The 18893-nt window shown below is 40.5% G+C and overlaps 1 long non-coding RNA gene across 1 annotated transcript in view; it reads right to left on the minus strand.

The window, feature by feature from the left end:
- Nucleotides 1–825: 825 nt before the first annotated feature.
- The window catches only part of LOC140552015 (uncharacterized), a 33886-nt gene continuing 15818 nt past the window's right edge, over nucleotides 826–18893 (minus strand). The window contains exons 2-3 of the long non-coding RNA XR_011979294.1: nucleotides 16711–16854; nucleotides 826–891 (exon numbers count right to left, since the gene is read on the minus strand). This is a non-coding gene — a long non-coding RNA (uncharacterized lncRNA). The remainder of the gene's footprint in view (nucleotides 892–16710; nucleotides 16855–18893) is intronic.

The raw sequence follows: 18893 nt of genomic DNA on the forward strand, positions 1-18893 counted from the left end.
CAAGTTGCAGTTTTGCATATCAGATATGTGTCGAATATCAATCCGACATATGAAAGTGGTCCAATTCAGAAATGTAGATTCAGTGTTTTTATCGTTTAACTGCAACACACATAACACATCTGTGACAAATATGAAGAAAACAATCGAATTTGGGTCACTTACCTGGTGTGTGAACGCAGCCGTATTGGCATAGCACAATGTGCTTGTCTACCAGATAATCAAACCCTTGGCTGTCACAGGGAAGGTAATGTATCCCACTACGCTACACCAGCTAAATAGCCTTTTTCTTGTTCTTATTCCTGCCTGTCTGGCTGGATTAGATCTGCAGTATCTTGGCTGTTGTGTTTGGGTGGTACAGTTGTGACGGGCTTTAGCAGAGCGATTTTAAACAGCTTTGTAATCCCTGTGGATTACAGTCCTGCAGGTGTAGATTGTCTTCGATGAAATGCACCTTCACTGTTGAGTCTGGGATTCAGGGAGCTGCGGGCAGAGTGAAGCGAACGCAAGGGAGGGGAGGGGAGGGGGGGAAAAACAGAAAAGGAGTTGATGAATAACTGCGGCACTCCCACTGACAGCAGACATCAGCTGTGGAGCTTTATCTGCACTCTTATGGATGTGTGTGTGAGGGTATGTATTGGAGATGTAAAAGAAAGACAGTGTGTCACACTGACTGTCCCTGACGTTGAAAGAAAAGGCACTCTGGCAGCATGTTCTATTGACTCAGTTATCACTCACACCCACACTCTTTGTTTGTGTGTGTGTGTTTGTGTGTTTGTGTCTCACCGTATTTGCAGCACTGTGTGTTCTGGAGTTTGATGTAGACGTTCTGCACTTAATACAAAAAACCAGGCACAGCCAGTGAGCTGTCGCTGCTCTTTTCCAGTGCTGTGGCTGGGGAGTAGCAGACACATTCACTTTATTCAAGGCCAAAAAAGCAGAACATGAACAATCAGCCTACCGTTTTTTTGCAGGAGTAATGTTTTTGAGTAATGTTTGACTTTCACTGTTACTTTCCACGTCGAGAGTGTACGATAGAAGACCATGGAAAAGGTCTTTAGGTGAAAAGGTGCTTTAATGATTTAGGGTTCTTTAGCTGCAACATTCAATAGCTTTATGTTCATTAAACAGTCCTCCATGGTATGAAGAGCAGGATATACCTAATCCTTAGAACCCTAAACACACATTCAGGGTCTGGGGAGAGAACCCACTCTCAATGATCTGTTATGGCCTGGAGGTTGTGAGAGCATAGTGTTATGACCCAGTCACAATGATTTTACCTACAGGTATGAGACCCACATTAGAGCTTCGTTATTCTAAAAAGTCAAAGCCTTTACATTTTCAGCTTCCCAATTTCATAAACCCTAGAACCCTAAGCCCACATTCTCAGGATTGTTTGCAAGGCTATGGTTACGACCTCCAGTCGTAATGTTCATGTTTGTGTCTGCTGATGCTTGCGTCTGTCTCACAGGAGCTCTCATAATAAAAGAGCCTGGAAAAGACTGACCTAAGCTGTGTCTGATACCATGCCCTAGTCACCATCCCCTGCGTGCGAACATCCAGATCACTGTATAGAGCACTAATATAGGGATAAGAATACGACAAGGTAGTAAATGATTTCGGACAAGCTGATATGTGTGTGAGCTCATTGCTGTTCGACAGCAGATTGCGTCTGTACGTCCGCCTTCCTCAGAGACGCTGTGTACAAACCATCTTCAAACCAAACTACTCACTGGTTTATGGGTATTCTATATCTATATCTACACTATACTGAAGTGCATTGTAGGATTGTTACAGTGCACTGAAAATTCGGCACTACGTGTTTGGACACCATTCTAGAGAGAGGCTCCTCCTTTAGCGCTCCTCCCCCTTGATGGTAGATCATCCTGTTTGGGCCAACGCAGGACTTCAACTTGACCTAAGCTGATTCAGTCAGTTCTGACAGTTTCATGCAGGGTGTTTTTAGTAGAAAAGAGACCTGATTCAGTCAGTTCATGTGGAAGGTTCTGATTCGGTCAGCTAGTCTGACATTCGTTTCTGTAGGATCTTCTTTCATGTGGAAAAAGATTGGTTCTGCTCATTTTTTGTTGTGTGTTCTGTCTCTTATCTTAAAGTTTGTGGAGCTCATTCGTGAATTTGAGATGCTAGTGAAATTTAGGCTTCCTTCTGCCTGTCTATGTAATTTCAGTATGGGGAATTAGCCCAATACTGTGAAGGTGTTTGTATGTGTATGTGATCCCTGTGTAAAGAATTTACAATAGAAATGTGTAACTTGATGTTTTTTTGCCATAAACCATTTGCCCTACATTCTTAATGGTATGGGTTTTGCAACCCTTGGTTGTAATAGTTATTCCTGTGCTGCTGCTGCTGCTGTCTTGTATCTGCTTGTGTATCTATTATAGTGTGTAGTCCTGTGAGTGACTACCAGGGGAACGCTCACTATAAAAGAGCCTGGAAAAGACTGACCTAGAGAGAGTCGTTTAGGGCTCCTCCCCTTTAATGACCTGCTACACCATTCTGCTCGAGCCACTTACTCTTTCCACTCTTTCTGCTTGCTTGCTTTATGACATTTCATCAAACTCTATCTTTGAGGAAATGTAGGGGATGAGTGCCTTTTTGTTTTAGCCACATTTTCTCCTGGTTTGCTAACAGAGAGTTAGTGTAGTGTATTTTATTAGTGTCTGGTGTTTGGGCTGGCAGAAAATTTGAAGAGAGAACCCACTGTCATTGTCTGTTACATCCTGACTGTAGACCAGGTCATGACACTATGCTTTAGGCTTCAAATTTTAAACGGTTTTACTTACAGGTATGGGACCCACATTGAAGCAGTTAGCAGAACTTAAGTCACAATATTCATCGACTTAAGAGTTTTAATTTCCAAACTATTTGTTATTAGCATCGTTTGGTCATTGTCACAAAAGGTATTATTCAGACAAAGCTTGTACAGGTTTTGTGAACTAAGTGTGTTGCTGTAGGTGAGTGGGGGGCGGGGAAAACCGAGAACCCGTAAGATAGAGCAGCCAGGTTGCTATGCTTTGAGAGAAACTTATATAAAGTTATAAAAGAAGCATCTGCTTATGTCCTCAGTTTATTACAGTCATCACTTGTTAAAGAACAGGGACCTTGTCTTTATTCCCAAGGCAGCACCAGGGGTGTAAAATGTACAGAGTAACTGTGCAAGTAAAAAGTATCTACATTGCAACACATTTAAGTATATAACGGTAAAAATGTGCATGTGTAAACCAGAATTTTAACCTAGGCTAGTGTCTGGGTCTATCACCAAGCCTTATTTGCCTTATCTGCCTGATTTATGCTTATGAACAAACTGTGTGTTAATCAAACTGCAGTGCTGTACCCTATACAAAGACAAACTGACATAATTATGGGCAGTAAGTTTACAGTTATGTTAATTTACCACCCTTTTATTTAGCCTCAGAATGAAACAAACTGATTTCACTGGGCTCATGGGAAAAAATAAATAGCCTCCGAGCAGTGCTTTATTAGGTTAAAAAGCTAGCGTAAGCTTTTCATTTACATCTTTTCACCTTGTCTCATCTTTTTCTATATTCTCTAGAAGTAGCCATTGCATTTAGCCTCTAGCCAGCTAGTGGATTGGGTGTATGCATGTTTTGGGGACAATAACAAGAGCCTAAAAAGAGCCAGTTTTTAAATTGTTTTACAACTCTGTTTTATTTACATGGGTTTTGCTTTTGAAAGAGGACACAAAAGGTTCAAAATGTTACTTCCAAGTACTGAGCTCTCATTATTATTTAATAATGCCAAAGTAAATACAGTTTGGCATTCCAGGGCTCCTTTAAACACACTTACGAACTACAGTTACTCAAGTAATTTACACCACTGGAAGCTCTGTCAAAAATATTTATATGTATGATATTGTTTTTCTTCTTTCTTCCTAAAATGTTCTGTAGCAATGTGGCATTTTCTATTAAATGTTTGGAAAAGCTACCTTTCGCAGTGTACAGACACACACACATACACAGTCTAACACAAAATGACCCTTCTTTGTTCCAGAATGAGTGTGAGCTACTGGTCGATCAGCCTGCAGGAGAATAATTTAGAGAAATGTGTAGTAGGCAGAATGTGCAGATCTCTGTGAGCGATCTTGGTTACTGCTCTCATTCTTTTACTGCTCTCATTCTTTGCTGTCTCCCCTGGTTATTCAGGCCACCACTCAGACCTGCAGTGGGCCTGCCTAAAACTTATTCATGCTGACAGGGAGCAATGCTTTCTTACCGTTTTCAGCTTTTGGCTATTTGGCTAATGCATATACTATACAGTAAGGTCCGTAAGTATTGGACAGTGGACAGTAATGCGGTTTTTAATTAAATCTTGCAGACACAGGCCAGTTGCTTCAGGTAACATTCACATCAACCATCAGAATGATGGAGGAAATGTGATTTCAGGGATTTTAAACATGGCATGACTGTTGGTGCCAGAGGGCACGGTTTGACTATTTGTAGAACTGCTGATTTCGTGGGGTTTTCGGCACAATAGTCTCTGGAGATTTCTCAGAGTGGAATAATAATGAACAAACATTCAGTGAGTGGTCTTGTTGATGAGAGAGGTCAACAGAGTGTCCAGAATGGTTCAAGCTTATAGAAAGGCTACGATAACTCAGATAACCACTCTGTACAATTGTGGTGAGCAGAAAAGCATCTCATAATGCACAACATGTCGAACCTTGAGGCAGTTGGGCCACAATAATGGAAAATAATGTCAGGTTCCAGTTCTGTCAGCCAAAAACAGAAAGCTGAGGCTGCAGTGGGCACAAGCTCACCATTTGGACATTTGAAGACTGAAAAAACGTAGCCTGTTCTAATGAATCTCAATTTATGCTGAGGAGCACTGATGGTAGGGTCAGAATTTAACACCAACAGCATGAATCTATGGGCTCAACCTGTCTTGTTTCAACAGTCCAGGCTGGTGGAGATGGTGTAATGGTGTGGTCTGGGCACACACTGGGCCTGTTCTTACCAATCAATCATCACCTCAGTGCCACAGCCTATTTGAGTATTGTTGCTGACCATGTGCATCCCTTCATGACCACAATTTACCATCTTCTAATGGCCTCTTCCAGCATGATGATAATGCACCATGTCACAAAGCAAAAGTTGCCTCATAAGTTCAGCTTCATTAAGTGGTCTTCACAGTCATTGGATCTAGAAGGACACTATTGGAATGTGGTAGAATGGGAGATTCACAGCAAGGAAGTGCTCTTTAGGAATCTGCAGGAATTGCTTGATGAAGTCAACATGAACCAGACTCTCAAGGAAATGTTTCCAACATCTTGTGAAATCCATGGCATGAAGAACTGAGGCGGTTTGGAGAGTAAAATTAGGCCTTATTCAGTCTCTAATACATTGTTCAGTGAGTGTATGTATGTGGTCTCGTGTCTAGCGTGAGCTGATAAGTAGATCAGTAGACAAATAATCAGGTTGGTTGGTGAACCCATTGACTTCTTTCCTTCAGCTTTACTGTGTTCATGAGAGAGAGAGCTGAAGCTAACTCTCAGTCACTGTGTCGGTCTCCGTTTAGCAGTTTAGGCAGCCTGTACGGAGGGAGATATGGAGACAGATGACTGAGAGATGCATGAGATCTCTCCCTCGTAAGAATTTCTGTTCATTTATTATCAGACATATGCCATAGACACACACACAGTCCTCTTTCATGCTCAGAAGCCTCTGTACTGCTGCCACTATGTTCTCATTAGGGAAAATGGGAGCACATTTGTTGCCTGCACTGGGCGAGGAAAGGAATTTTTTTCCATTATTCTCCCACATTTCCCCTCAAATGAGTGCACTGCCACATTTTCCTCTTGGCATGACTCTCTTTCATCTGCTCTCATTCTCACTGCTCATCTCTGCAGCTCTCCAACGTCTACTCCCCACTCTGCACATGTAATACACAAAGACATGTGATGTGTTGTTCATCACATCACCTGAACCTCCCTATTCCTCAACCCACTCCATCACCTGGTGAGCAGTGTGGGGGTTTGCATTGTCTTGTTGGCTCAAGATCAAGTCATTTTGTGTTGTTCTCCACCAAAAAGGAAAAGATGAACAGCTGCTGAACATTGGTGTATGAAATATGAACATCTGTGTAATGCTTCCAGAAGCTCCTGGAGAACACACCCACATGCTCTCAGCCATCAAATCGTGGACCGTTTCCATGCTCAGAGGCCTCTTTTCCACTGCAGGGCCAAATGTTTGCTAGGGCCCGTCGCACTGCTTCACACCATTCCATAGTGTTGCAGACCAGTTAGACCCAGTATTTGCTGTGTTGCTAAATCAGGACCAGGAAGTGCATGGTGTCTCGTAATAATTAAAGCGAGGGTAATGTTAGTTAGCTGCATACTTATGTCATGGTAGCAATGTTGGATGAGCTCTGTAGCCAGCTTGCTAATGATGTGGTACAGATGTTGTATGAGGCCCGTAGCCAGTGTGCTAAAGCCTCTGTACTAATGTTGGACGAGGCCCGTAGCTGGCATGCTAGCGTTGCATGAGAAAACGCACAATGGAAAAGAGAATTAACCCAGTTCAGCTGTGACTCATTTCTCTGTGTGTAGATATACCTGCCTATTTGTTCTGCAAAGGATTGCTAACCCTTACCAGTTACATACTAAGAGATATTATCAGTTTGCCTGTCTTGTGTACCGCTTTACCTTTTTCCTGTTAGTATTCTTTTTTAGTTTGTTTGCTATATGTTTTCACCTGTCCTGTTTACATTGTTAATTCTTTGTATTCCCCCTGTAACAATAAACAATTTGCCTTAACTTTAACCTGTGAGTGTCTAGCATTAATTTCTCCAATGTTATAATCTCTAGATTAGTTCTTAGTGCATGCCATCAAATTGTCTTTAATATTATTGTTGTTCCCATGCAAAAACACATGTATCTTTGAAAATGGCAACTTTAATTTAAAAAAGAAGAAAACCTTCTTACCTTTTAATGGAAGTTGATGTAAAAAGATTCCAAAAAATGTCATTCCAAATTATTCTGCAGCATTTCTACATTTTAGACACTTCTATTATATTAGCTCCAAAATACCTTGGAATGGAATCTTTTACACTGATTTCTATTGAAAGTTAATATTTGAACAAAACAGCAAAACAAATACACTCCTCCTTTCAATGATTCCTCAGAAGCTCTGCCCACATAATTCATGCACATGCATTGCCAACAACACTGGACCACTGGACCAAAACAGCAAACATGGCTTCCAAAATGCACCGGCTATCGGCCTCGTCCACCATAGCCATTTCTCCCTGACAAAGCATGTAGTTCAACACATAGTCAGATACAGTTTCCCCCCTGCCTGCCCCCCGTCCTCCATCCTGTCCACAAACACGAATGCCCCTGCTGCTGATTAGCTGGAGTAGTGTTGTGTGGCACAACCTAAGCCTCTTTCTTTGTTTCCCATTTTACAGAGCCAGGCCAGAGTACGAACACCAACAGACTGGACAGCCAGCGAACTAGGGGGAACATTTAATGAAAAGTGTATTGAAGAAGAAGAAGATAAAGGGAACATGAAATAGAGAAGGTGAGAATAACCTTAACCTTCACCATCCTAACCCTAAACATAACCATAGTAGTCCATAAATTCCTTTTGTAGAAGCTCAGTAACAGAGAGAAGCAGAAAAACTGGGGCACTGCTGTTTTCTCAATTGTTCTTCGAGTACATGGCAAGCTGGGTTATGTGTATTTGGCAAAACAGTGCCACCAGTGGACAGGAAAGACAGGAATGAATCATCCTTTAAACATCCTTGTGCAAATGTTAGAAATTTCTTTGACTGCACTTTAGTGGTATATTTATGAATGTTATGCAAGTACAGGAACTCAAGAACAACAGTCAAATTATGTAAAAAAAAAAAATCAAAAACTTGGAGACACAAATATTTTGCCCAAAAACGTAATAAATGTACATTGCCAAACAGTTGATTGGCGATGTACACTGGAGCTGGAAAGTGTTGACTTCAGAAACAGCAAACAGCTTTGCTGGAGGAAGCCACCCACTCTGCTAAGGTTGGTTACCACCTTGATTAGTCAGAGTTTCTGACGCATTTTTTTTCTCTTGCTTTTTTTATTTTTCTTTTTGACACAGAGGGTGGTTTATGTAATCAGACGGATGTTGTATCAGATATTAGAGACTCTAACACTATTTCTGGCAGCCAGCAGATTATAGAGGCTATTTGGTTCCTTAAGCTTTGTGCTATCCAGTGCAGTAAGCAGTGAAGCTGCTTGCCAGTGACCTTGGAGTACCTTCACAGAGCCTTAAGAGGCAATCCAACCTGGAGAGCAAATGATGCGCTACTTAAGAAAAAAAAAGAAAGAAAAAACAGCACCTGTTTCTCATTACCACGCAAATGTTCTCGCCTGAATTTCGCCATTACTGAGATGATGAGATTCCCCACATTAATTGAGTCATTCATTAGATGACTGGAGAAGACACAAAGCTATTCCACAATAAGTGCACCTAACTGAAAATGACTCAGCAAGCAGGGCTTATCCTTTTTTACTCACATTCCAGGAGGCCTACTGTGAGATGGTGGATTTAAGCACTAAACGGCGGGTTTATTCAGTTGGGAGCTGCTTTGTCTGTAGATTAGGGAATGGATCTTGTGGGGAAGAGTGACCTGAACTGGACCCATCATTTATTCATGAAGCCTAGGGTAGGAGGTAGAGAGCAGACAACTGCTGCATGGTCCCTCTGTCATTGTCCCGAGCTGAACCTGCTTTCTGTGGAGAACAGATGCTCTCTCTGGTTCTCTAACGCCTCTCTCCCCATGCCAGGAACCCCAAGCAGACTTTTAGCATTTTATCCAAAATCTCCCTTCTTTCATTGCTTTTATCTCCCTGCCATTCACTTTTATAGCCTATTAATTACAGTGCTGACCCACTATCCACTATGTTCTGACACTCTGTATGTATTTACTGAGATCCCAGTTTATGAGAATCATCCATACCTTGTACCTACACTCTTTGACCACTTTATCATGTACGCCTACCATATAAGTGAACTTTGTTGATGTACAGTTACAGACTGTAGCTCATCTGTTTTCCAGTCCGCCTAATGCCCATAATCTGCCTATCACGATGGCTCCCTCTTCTGGATCTATCAGTTACCCCAGACCTCGGGCCTTGATCTCTGTGGTTACTTTTGGACAGGCCATGTCATTGCTAAGCACCCCCCCCAGCTCCACTCCTCAGCTGACAGCTGTTAGGAGACTAACCTATTAACTTCCTGCCTAATGCCAAGTAAAGACCCCAAGCTTTTGAATGTTCTCTGGACTGCTGGTGCTCCTTTCAATACTTTTGGGATGAGGTGGGATGGTGATGGTGACGCTCTTGTTATATTGACCATATCCTCACGGCAATGCTCCCAAATGCCCTTGATTTCGGAAGAAACAATGAATTCAGTGTCCCAATTCTAATAGGTGTCCCAATACTTTTGTCCATATACTGTATGTTTAAGCTAAGTCTTAAGAGCAGATGTGTAATGAGCTACATGACTCATTAGCTGCACAGTGTGCTCTTAGTTCGCCAAAGGGCGGGAAAGTGTCCTAATTAGAGCAGGTGTCTCACTCGGGTCCTTTCTTTTGCTGCGTCATTATGAAATTACCTGCAGTTGGGATCAGACTAATAGCTACAGTTTCTGTTCCTCTCTATTATCGTCGGCAAAATCTTAATCATAGTAAAGACTGAGGCTAACACAGTGTGTATCTGCACATGTGTGTAGGGGACATGCAGCTGAAGTGGTGCTGTTAATAAGTGAGCAAGCACAGATTGTCTGTCTCTAATGAGAAATGGGCATATGCCCTGTCCTGCAGTTTCAGAGCACTCTCTAAACTCCCCATCTGTGCTGCTGGCCACAGCGCCGTCTGTGCTGGAGAAGGACAGCTCTCCTCTGCTCTCCTCTCCTTTTCCCATCTCTCCAAGCCTCTCATCTCCTTTATAGGAATGCCAGACTTGGAGCAGTGACTGTGTCACGTCAGTTGTAAAGCAGAATGCACTGAAAATAGTCTGGATGAGTAACAGACGTGTTTGAGTTGTGTTTTATGGAACATTTCAAAATATGGACACCTTCCCCTGCTTTCTCATTCTTTTCTAACCTCTTCTATCCTCTCCTTTTTTCATCTCTTTTCCTCTTTTCTCGTCTTCTCTTTCCTCCTATTTCCTACCTCTTCTATCTTCATTTTTCTTTCTTTTTCCACTCTGTATTCATCTCTTTTTCCCTCTCTTCTTTTCTTTTCATTTGCACAACGTCATTCATAAAAAGAGCTCCCATCCACTGGCGACTCTGCTTTGCCAAATATACACATCCAGCCTGGCTTGAAAATGTAATACATAACCAATTATATCATGTTTCTTGGTAAACATGTTAATGCAACCATTAAAGCATTGTATTACATTATTAGGCAATTTATTACATTATTGGTTTTTATTATATTTTTGTCAGAATGGTGCAGAAATGTTTGATGTTTCAAGGTTTATTCCATCATTGGGAAATTATTACCCTGTTGGGCGCTACAAGGCTTTAATTGCAGGTACTGTCACTGTCTTACTGCTCCCTGGTTATTTTTATCTGCACATGGTTTGATGGAGCATTTGGGCAGAATAACAAATAATGTGTCTGAAGTGTAAGAGCTCCAAGTGATGATGAACAGATAAGTTAGGAGTCCAGTAGCTCCTGCACGGCAGTGTGGCCACTGGGGGCAGGTTGATAAGCTGACACTGAGGAAGGATGTGTGTGTGTGTGTGTGTGTGTGTGTGTGTGTGTGTGAATTCCTTAGGAGTGGGATGGGGATTGATTTCCAGCTGAAACTTGCTTTAGAGAGTGCTAGAGAGTTCATTCCTGCTCAGAAACACTACTACACACTATAAGAGAGGATCAATCTCTCTCAATTTTATTTGGGTGGTGGGTCATTCCCAGCACTGCAGTGACACTAAGTGACATGGTGGTGGCGTGTTAGTCTGTGTTGCGCTGGTATGAGTGGATCAGACACAGCAGTGCCGCTGGAGTTTTTAAACACTGTGTCCACTCGCTGTCCACTCTATTTGACACACCTACCTAGTCGGTCCACCTTGTAGTGGTAAACTCAGAGACTCAGGTAAGCTCATCTGCTGCTGCACATTTTGTGGTGGTCATCCTCTAGTCCTTCCTCAGTAGGCCCAGGTTGGTTGGTGGACTTTTTACAGTCCAGAAGTGACACTGAGGTGTCTAAAAACTCCAGCAGCACCACTGTGTCTGATCCACCACCTTGTACCAGCCCAACACACACTAACACACCACTACCAAATGAGTGTCACTGCAGTGCTGAGAATGACCCACCACCCAAATATTACCTGCTTTGTGTTGGTCCTGTGGGGTCCTGACCAGTGAAGAACTGGGTGAAAGGAGGCTAACAGAGTGTGCAGAGAAACAGATGGACTATAGTCTGTAATTATAGAACTACAGAGTGCTCCTCTATGGTAAGTGGAGCTAATACAATGGGCCAAACCAGGGGTAAACACACATTGTACTGGATCTCATTGTTCTTCTCTCTTTCTGTCTCACATTCTTTCATTTTTTTCCTGTTGAACTCCTTCTCACTTTATTTCTCTTTTTTTCTGTCTCTCTCTCTCTCTCTCTCTCTGTTTCTGTAACTGAGACAAATGTAGTTTATTATCTCATTACATTATTGGCTCTGTAAACTAATGTACATAATCATTTTCAGCATTCAGGTGAAAACATGAGAAGTCATTAACTGAACTGTAACTCAGAAAGAGCAGGAGGGGAAACAGCAGATTGAACAGAATATGAGACTGTTTGAGTATTGATTTGTTACTTTGAAGTCTTTCTATCTGCAGTACAGCAAGGTAAACATAGTAATTCAGGGCTGCTAGTGCTATTCATTAGCAAAGAGAATTCATCCGAATCTGTATTTCACTAAAGACTGTGCTGCAAGTCAAATACTATGATTTCTAAAACACTGTGTCTGTTTATGTTGTGTTTTTACAGGTATGGCGAAACATACATTGGATATAACAACACTGGTGGAAAGGTGAAAATATTGTGTCAGAGCTATCATAACTCATATTAACTCAATATGTCCTAACTGTTCATTAGTTTGTTGAACTTTCCTCCTAATTTGGTACTGACAATTAACCCACCCCTACACAGTTCCCAATTACACTCGGAGGGTAAAGACTTAACACATGTCTCCTCTGATACATTGGTGAAGTCAGCCAACTGCATTGCTGGGCATCTCTACCACACCGGCTAACAGATGCCTGTGCTGGCCAACATAGCTGCAAGAGTGATGAGGGGAGAGAGCACCATCTACCCGTCCGGAGAGAGAATGAACAATTGTGCTCTCTCGGACTCCGGCCGCTGATGGTAAAGCAGCATGGCTCGGGATTCAAACTTGCCGGAGAAGCAGCTTTATTTTTCTACGTCATTTGATTAGAGCAGCTGTTCTTTACATTGCGTGAATCTTTCATGATAAATGGACCAATAGAAATTTTTCAAAAGACAGAATAAAATCATGTTTTACAACTTAAATTCAGAGTTAGGAAAAGTTAGAAAAAAACATTTTGGAGTTTTTTTTGGACAGTGATGTTGTGACGTCTAGTTTTCTGATCATTGCAATAATATTTTAAATGTATTTTGATTTATAGTTTTTGCTTGTTTTAAGCCATTTCAGTTTCATACATTATCCTGTTCCATTCCACTTGTAATAAGCTCTATTTCCTGCAACAAGCAAAACTGTCTGCAGCAGAGTACTAAAACAACCAGATACAAAGAAATTGTTTAATAATCTTATAATACTCTTACAGTGATTTTAATCATTTCAGCAATACAGGATTACCCTCAGTGTGAAATATTTTAGCAAGACTAATCTTGGGTAGGGCCCCCTCGTGCTCTGAAAACATCTTCAGATCTTACTTTGGGATTCTGGTCCATGTTAACATGGTTGCATCACACAATTCCTGCTATTTCTTTTAGGTGCAACCTCTCCCAAAGCAATTTCACACAGTGGCGTCAGTAGAGATTTACGGAGAGGGGGGCTAAGCCTTTGCTTGAGGGGTCTGGTGCTGACTTATATGGACATATAGCTATTTTGTGAAGCTGCACACATAGCGGTCACTTAATAGTTGGCCTAGTAGTTAGCCTAGCAATTAGGCACAGATACGACTGAAATGCTTTCCATTTACAAAAAACAGCTAGTCTAGCATCAATGATCATGCCAAGCTCAAAATCTCTGAGATCACATTTTTTTCCTTCATGCTGATGGTTGATGTTCTTGTGGTTGATGGTTGTGTGATTGCACTGCAGCCACACAATTGGCTGATTAGAAAATTACATGAATAAGAAGGTGAACTATTGAAGTGCCCGGAGAGTGAATATTGACTACATTTAAGATAATTTCACTTTTTCCAGTGGCCAGGACATCATTTTCCACACTGTAGAACAACATGTGTTTAATCATATACAAACATGATGTTGGAAAGCATTTAAATGTCAAATGCGCTGTTTTCTCTCATATACATCTTTTGAGAGTTCCGAAGTACAGGAGTCATTTAATATGTAATAACCACCACCTCTGCTTTGCCCTTGTAGTCCAAAAAATCTCCCTTTTGTTCTCTCTTTTCCTGTATTCCTTTATCCCTCTGCCCTTCACTGCATTAATGTGATCAGTGAAGTGTGTCCCAAGGTTGAGATCCATCCTCATGGAGCTTTAAAACCTAATTACGACCATGGAGGACAGACAAGCAATATATGGTTCTTTAGTGCTTATGCACCTTATAAGCATACAAATGTGGGTGCATGGCTCAGGGCAGTGAACAGGGCCAGCGCAGGACAGCCTACGCTGATTAGAATGTAGGGTGCACGATTAGCAGTGATTGCCTTCATACGGAGCTCAAAGGGCCCTAAAAAGCACCTGCTATCTCCCGAGCCTTTGGGGAGAATTTTGCCAACTAATCAGTTTCACTTCTTTGTAATTAGTTCTGGCTTATGAAAGGTAAGAGTGAACTGGATGTATGTGTGTATATGAAGGTATGTGCTGGCTTGTTTTGGAGAGATTTGAAGAGACAGGCAGTATCTCCGCGTTAACAGCGCAAGCTGCTTGATTTTAATTGACTTGTGCTTGTTCATTCACAGTTAGGGCTCGGAAATGCAGTTCTAAGAACATATAGCAAACGCTGTTAATAATTCAGTCAGGGATAGATAAATGTATACAGCAACTGTGTTTTTAAGTTAGCCAACATAGCCAAAACTTCCCCCAAGTCCCATTATTTCAGTTCTGCAGCTGAATTACATCATCTGTGGAGTTTAACATTAAGGTCACTCAAAAAAAACAACAACAGTGACTGTAGTTTTAGCACTTTTACTGGAGTAAAAAAGGTGGTGTTACATAGTGGATAACTACACTGTCATCCCTGTGACAGACTAGAAGTGCATTCCCATCACCTCAGTATTCCCCATGAAGTGAATTACACAGGAAATTCAAGACATTTTGAGAGAGATTCCAAATCATTTGTAGTGAAAGCACTCACTACTGCGTAGGGAGCAGTTTTAACACTCACCCATCAGTCATGGGACAGGGATTAAAACCATACATATACATACTTAGATGTTGTGTTGTCTATTGTTCTCTGTCTGAGACAAAAAGGTTTGCACATCTGCCGTGTTGAAGTGGTCAAGAATAAATGTGTATGAAATATGTTATTATGTTATATATATAACATAATATAATGAAAATATGTTATATATATTCATGAGTTCTCATGATTACATTGGCCATAACTTATAAGAACCTTATTACCAGCAAATATAACAGCATCAAGTAGCTGGGTGAAATATATATTTAGACTTATAATATTTTATTTATCTGTTGCTTAACAAGGTGGTGTTCGGATCCCAAGTAAAGAGAATACAGAAGAAAGAAGGTAACCTTAGTCTCATACAGTGGGAAAAAACAGTTGGCTAACTTTTGTACATTTATTTTTATGTCAATTAACATACATTGTCCCTCATAAACCTCTCTTCTGACTGGTCTCCCTCTGCGTACCATCAGGCCCCTGCAACTTATCCAAAATGCAGCGGCGCGGGTCGTCTTTAACGTTCCTAAATTCAGCCATGTTACTCCACTGCTGCGTTCTCTTCACTGGCTTCCCGTAGCTGCTTCCCGCATCAGATTCAAAACCCTGACGCTGGCCTACAAAGCCCAGAAAGGACCAGCCCCTCTTTACTTGATGGCAATGGTCAAAAGCCGATCTACACCAAGAGCCCTTCGAGCTTCAAGTACGGCTCGGCTCGACCCGCCATCCCTCAAAATCCATGGAAGTCAAGCGCCCAGGCTTTTTTCTGTCCTGGCACCAAAGTGGTGGAACGAGCTTCCCCTGGGTGTCCGAACGGCAGAGTCGCTCAAACACTGACTGAAGACCCACCTCTTCTGAGAATACTTGGGCGAATAGCAGAGTGGTCTCCTTACTGACTTGTGTTTAGTAGAGTCTAAACTTAGAGGTATCTTTGATTTTTTTGCCTATTTAAACTAGCTGAGGTTATTTGTGGGTAAATAGCAAAGCACTTTTGTAAGTCTGCTGGATAAGAGCATCTGCTAAATGCCATAAATGTAAATGTAAATAAACAACAGCTGTTTAAAACAAACAAAAAACCCCAACAAATTTCACCAAATAGGTGCTTCATCAACCACATGGTCAAAATCCATATACAGAACAATACACAGACATGTAGTGTTAATCACTACATTCACCTTGTAACAGCTGCAAAATGTAGAAACTTTTAGCTGTTTACAATAAATGAATCAAATAAGACCAATTTAAAAAGCTCAACACAACTATTAGAACAAGTGCCTTCTCCACATTATAACACAAAATACCACTTTTTTTTGACGAGTGCAGTGATTCGAGTGCAGTGATTCAACCCTCTAAACAGAATCCCTCAATAGAGCACTCTTATATGTGAATTCCAAGTAATTCCGTTCTCCTTTGTCTGCAAACTTACATTTACTTTTACATTTACAGCATGGGTCATCAGTATGCTATTTGAATACCCAGAGGAAGTTTGTTACAATACTTAGGTGCTAGGACAGAAATAAGCCTGGATGCTTGTCTTCCATAGATCTTAAAGGATGGTGGGTGGCACAGAGCTGTAGTTCAGTGTATTTTTTGTATTACATCTGTCATAGAATGTTCGAGATGACCACCCTTAGATGGCGGCGCTGTTGGCATGCCTGGCAGGACCCAGCGTGTCACCTAGGTATGTATATCCATGGTTAAAAAAGTGACTGTATTATCCGAGCAATCACAAGCAATACAACTCAGTTTAAACTCAGCACAAGTCTGCTGCATGTCCATACCATCGCATATATTCCCATATTTCACTGTCTTTTATGTGAAGTTGTTGCAGGGCATTCCGTATAAAGAGATTTAACCAACTTAAATTCCCTTAGCCAATATCATGTGATTGACGTGGAATACAAAGAATGCAAATGCACTGCTTAGGGATTTCTTGTTTCATTTTAAGTAAATAATAACTACCCATGCTAATCGATGGTATGCTCGACATATTGACCATTTGGAGATGGATATTGCAGTATTTGAAGGAGTATCCATTTAATTAATCAGTCTGGTTAATTTTTCTTCTCCATATTGCATGTCTGTTGGGGAGTGTGTGTGCGGGTGTGTACCTGTTGTTTGAGGTGTGCCTCTGCACCCTGCTTTCTCCTGACTGTAGCTTGTGTCCATCTCATGTGCAAGGTGTGAAACTGCCTTCAACAGTCTAAGCCCCTGGTTACATAGCACCCTGTATCCATGGAGACCAGCAGGGCCATCTGGAACACAACATCCATGTGGCGTAATCAGATTCTGAAATAATAATCATTTCTTTTAATAAACACGGACAAAAATGGTGGGACGTGGGGACCATTTTACCCTCCGCCTTCATCATCCTGGCTGGCACTGCAGTTCTAGGAAGGACAACAGAGACCTCGTTTTCACTAATGTGCGCAGTCGGGAAGTTGAACAGAAAAAGCAGTAGGCATTTATCATCATGGGTGTACATCTCTAATCCCACCGCGACTCAGTATGGTTACCATAGTTTTCCGTGCTAATTTGACCTCAATTAGATTTAATTAGATTATTTTAGTATTTTTCAGAATTAAAGCCTAGAAATTAAATTAAAAAACGTATGTCTAGCTTATCAGTTTATGTCAATTTTAACAAGCTGTATTTGAATTTGATGATTGTAATTGAATCTAAATACATATACAGTAAGTATATGTGGTTACATAGCACCCTGTATACTGACTCAATCATGATACCATTGTGAAACTATCAGAACAAAAGTCAAAAATGAAATTTTCCAACATGCTCAGGGCAATGTCTCAGCAAACATCAAAGCTTACTCTTACACTGCCACATGCTTTTCAATAGATATGATTTATTAAGACAATCTGTGTAGGTAACAAGCATTTTTCTAACAAACAAACCAACTGTAACCTCAACCATATCTAACCATGACTATTTGCAAACAAACTCTAACCTCAGCCACATTTAAAGTAACTGTAGCCTTAGTCATATTCATACTAAATCCAACCTCAACCATATTAAAATCAACTAAGCTTGATGATATCCAAACTACCTAACTTCAACCACAAACTCAAAACTCAATCAAATTAAAACCAACTAATCTTGACGATATCTAAACAAACTATAACTTCAACCATATCCAAATTGTCTCTAAACTCTAATCTAGAATATATCCAAACTAATTCTAATCTAGACCATATCCAAACTAACTCTAACCTAGACAATATCCAAACTAATTCTAATCTAGACCATATCCAAACTAACTCTAACCTAGACAATATCCAAACTAATTCTAATCTAGGCCATTCTCAAACTAACTCTAATCTAGACCATACTCAAACTAACTCTAACCTAGACCATATCCAAACTAACTCTAACCTAGACCATATCCAAACTAACTTTAACCTAAACCATATCCAAACTAATTCTAATCTAGACCATATCCAAACTAACTCTAATCTAGACTATATCCAAACTAACTCTAATCTAGACCATTCTCAAACTAGCTGTAACCTAGACCATTTCCAAACTAACTCTAACCTAGATCATATCCAAACTAACTCTAATCTAGACCATACTCAAACTAACTCTAATCTAGACCATACTCAAACTAACTCTAATGTAGACTATCTAAACTAACTCTAATCTAGACTATATCCAAACTAATTCTAATCTAGACCATATCCAAACTAACTCTAACCTAGACCATATCCAAACTAACTCTAATCTAGACTATATCCAAACTAATTCTAATCTAGACCATATCCAAACTAACTCTAATGTAGACTATCTAAACTAACTCTAATCTAGACTATATCCAAACTAATTCTAATCTAGACCATATCCAAACTAACTCTAACCTAGACCATATCCAAACTAACTCTAATCTAGACTATATTCAAACTAACTCTAATTTAGACCATATCCAAACTAACTCTAATCTAGACTATATCCAAACTAATTCTAATCTAGGCATACATTTAAAGTAACTGTAGCCTTAGTCATATTCATACTAAATCCAACCTCAACCATATTAAAATCAACTAAGCTTGATGATATCCAAACTACCTAACTTCAACCACAAACTCAAAACTCAATCAAATTAAAACCTAACTTAAAACTAACTCTAATCTAGACCATACTCAAACTAACTCTAATGTAGACTATCTAAACTAACTCTAATCTAGACTATATCCAAACTAATTCTAATCTAGACCATATCCAAACTAACTCTTACCTAGACCATATCCAAACTAACTCTAATCTAGACTATATCCAAACT

The sequence above is a fragment of the Salminus brasiliensis genome, chromosome 3 (genome assembly GCF_030463535.1).
Source record: "Salminus brasiliensis chromosome 3, fSalBra1.hap2, whole genome shotgun sequence".
NCBI lineage: Eukaryota > Metazoa > Chordata > Actinopteri > Characiformes > Bryconidae > Salminus > Salminus brasiliensis.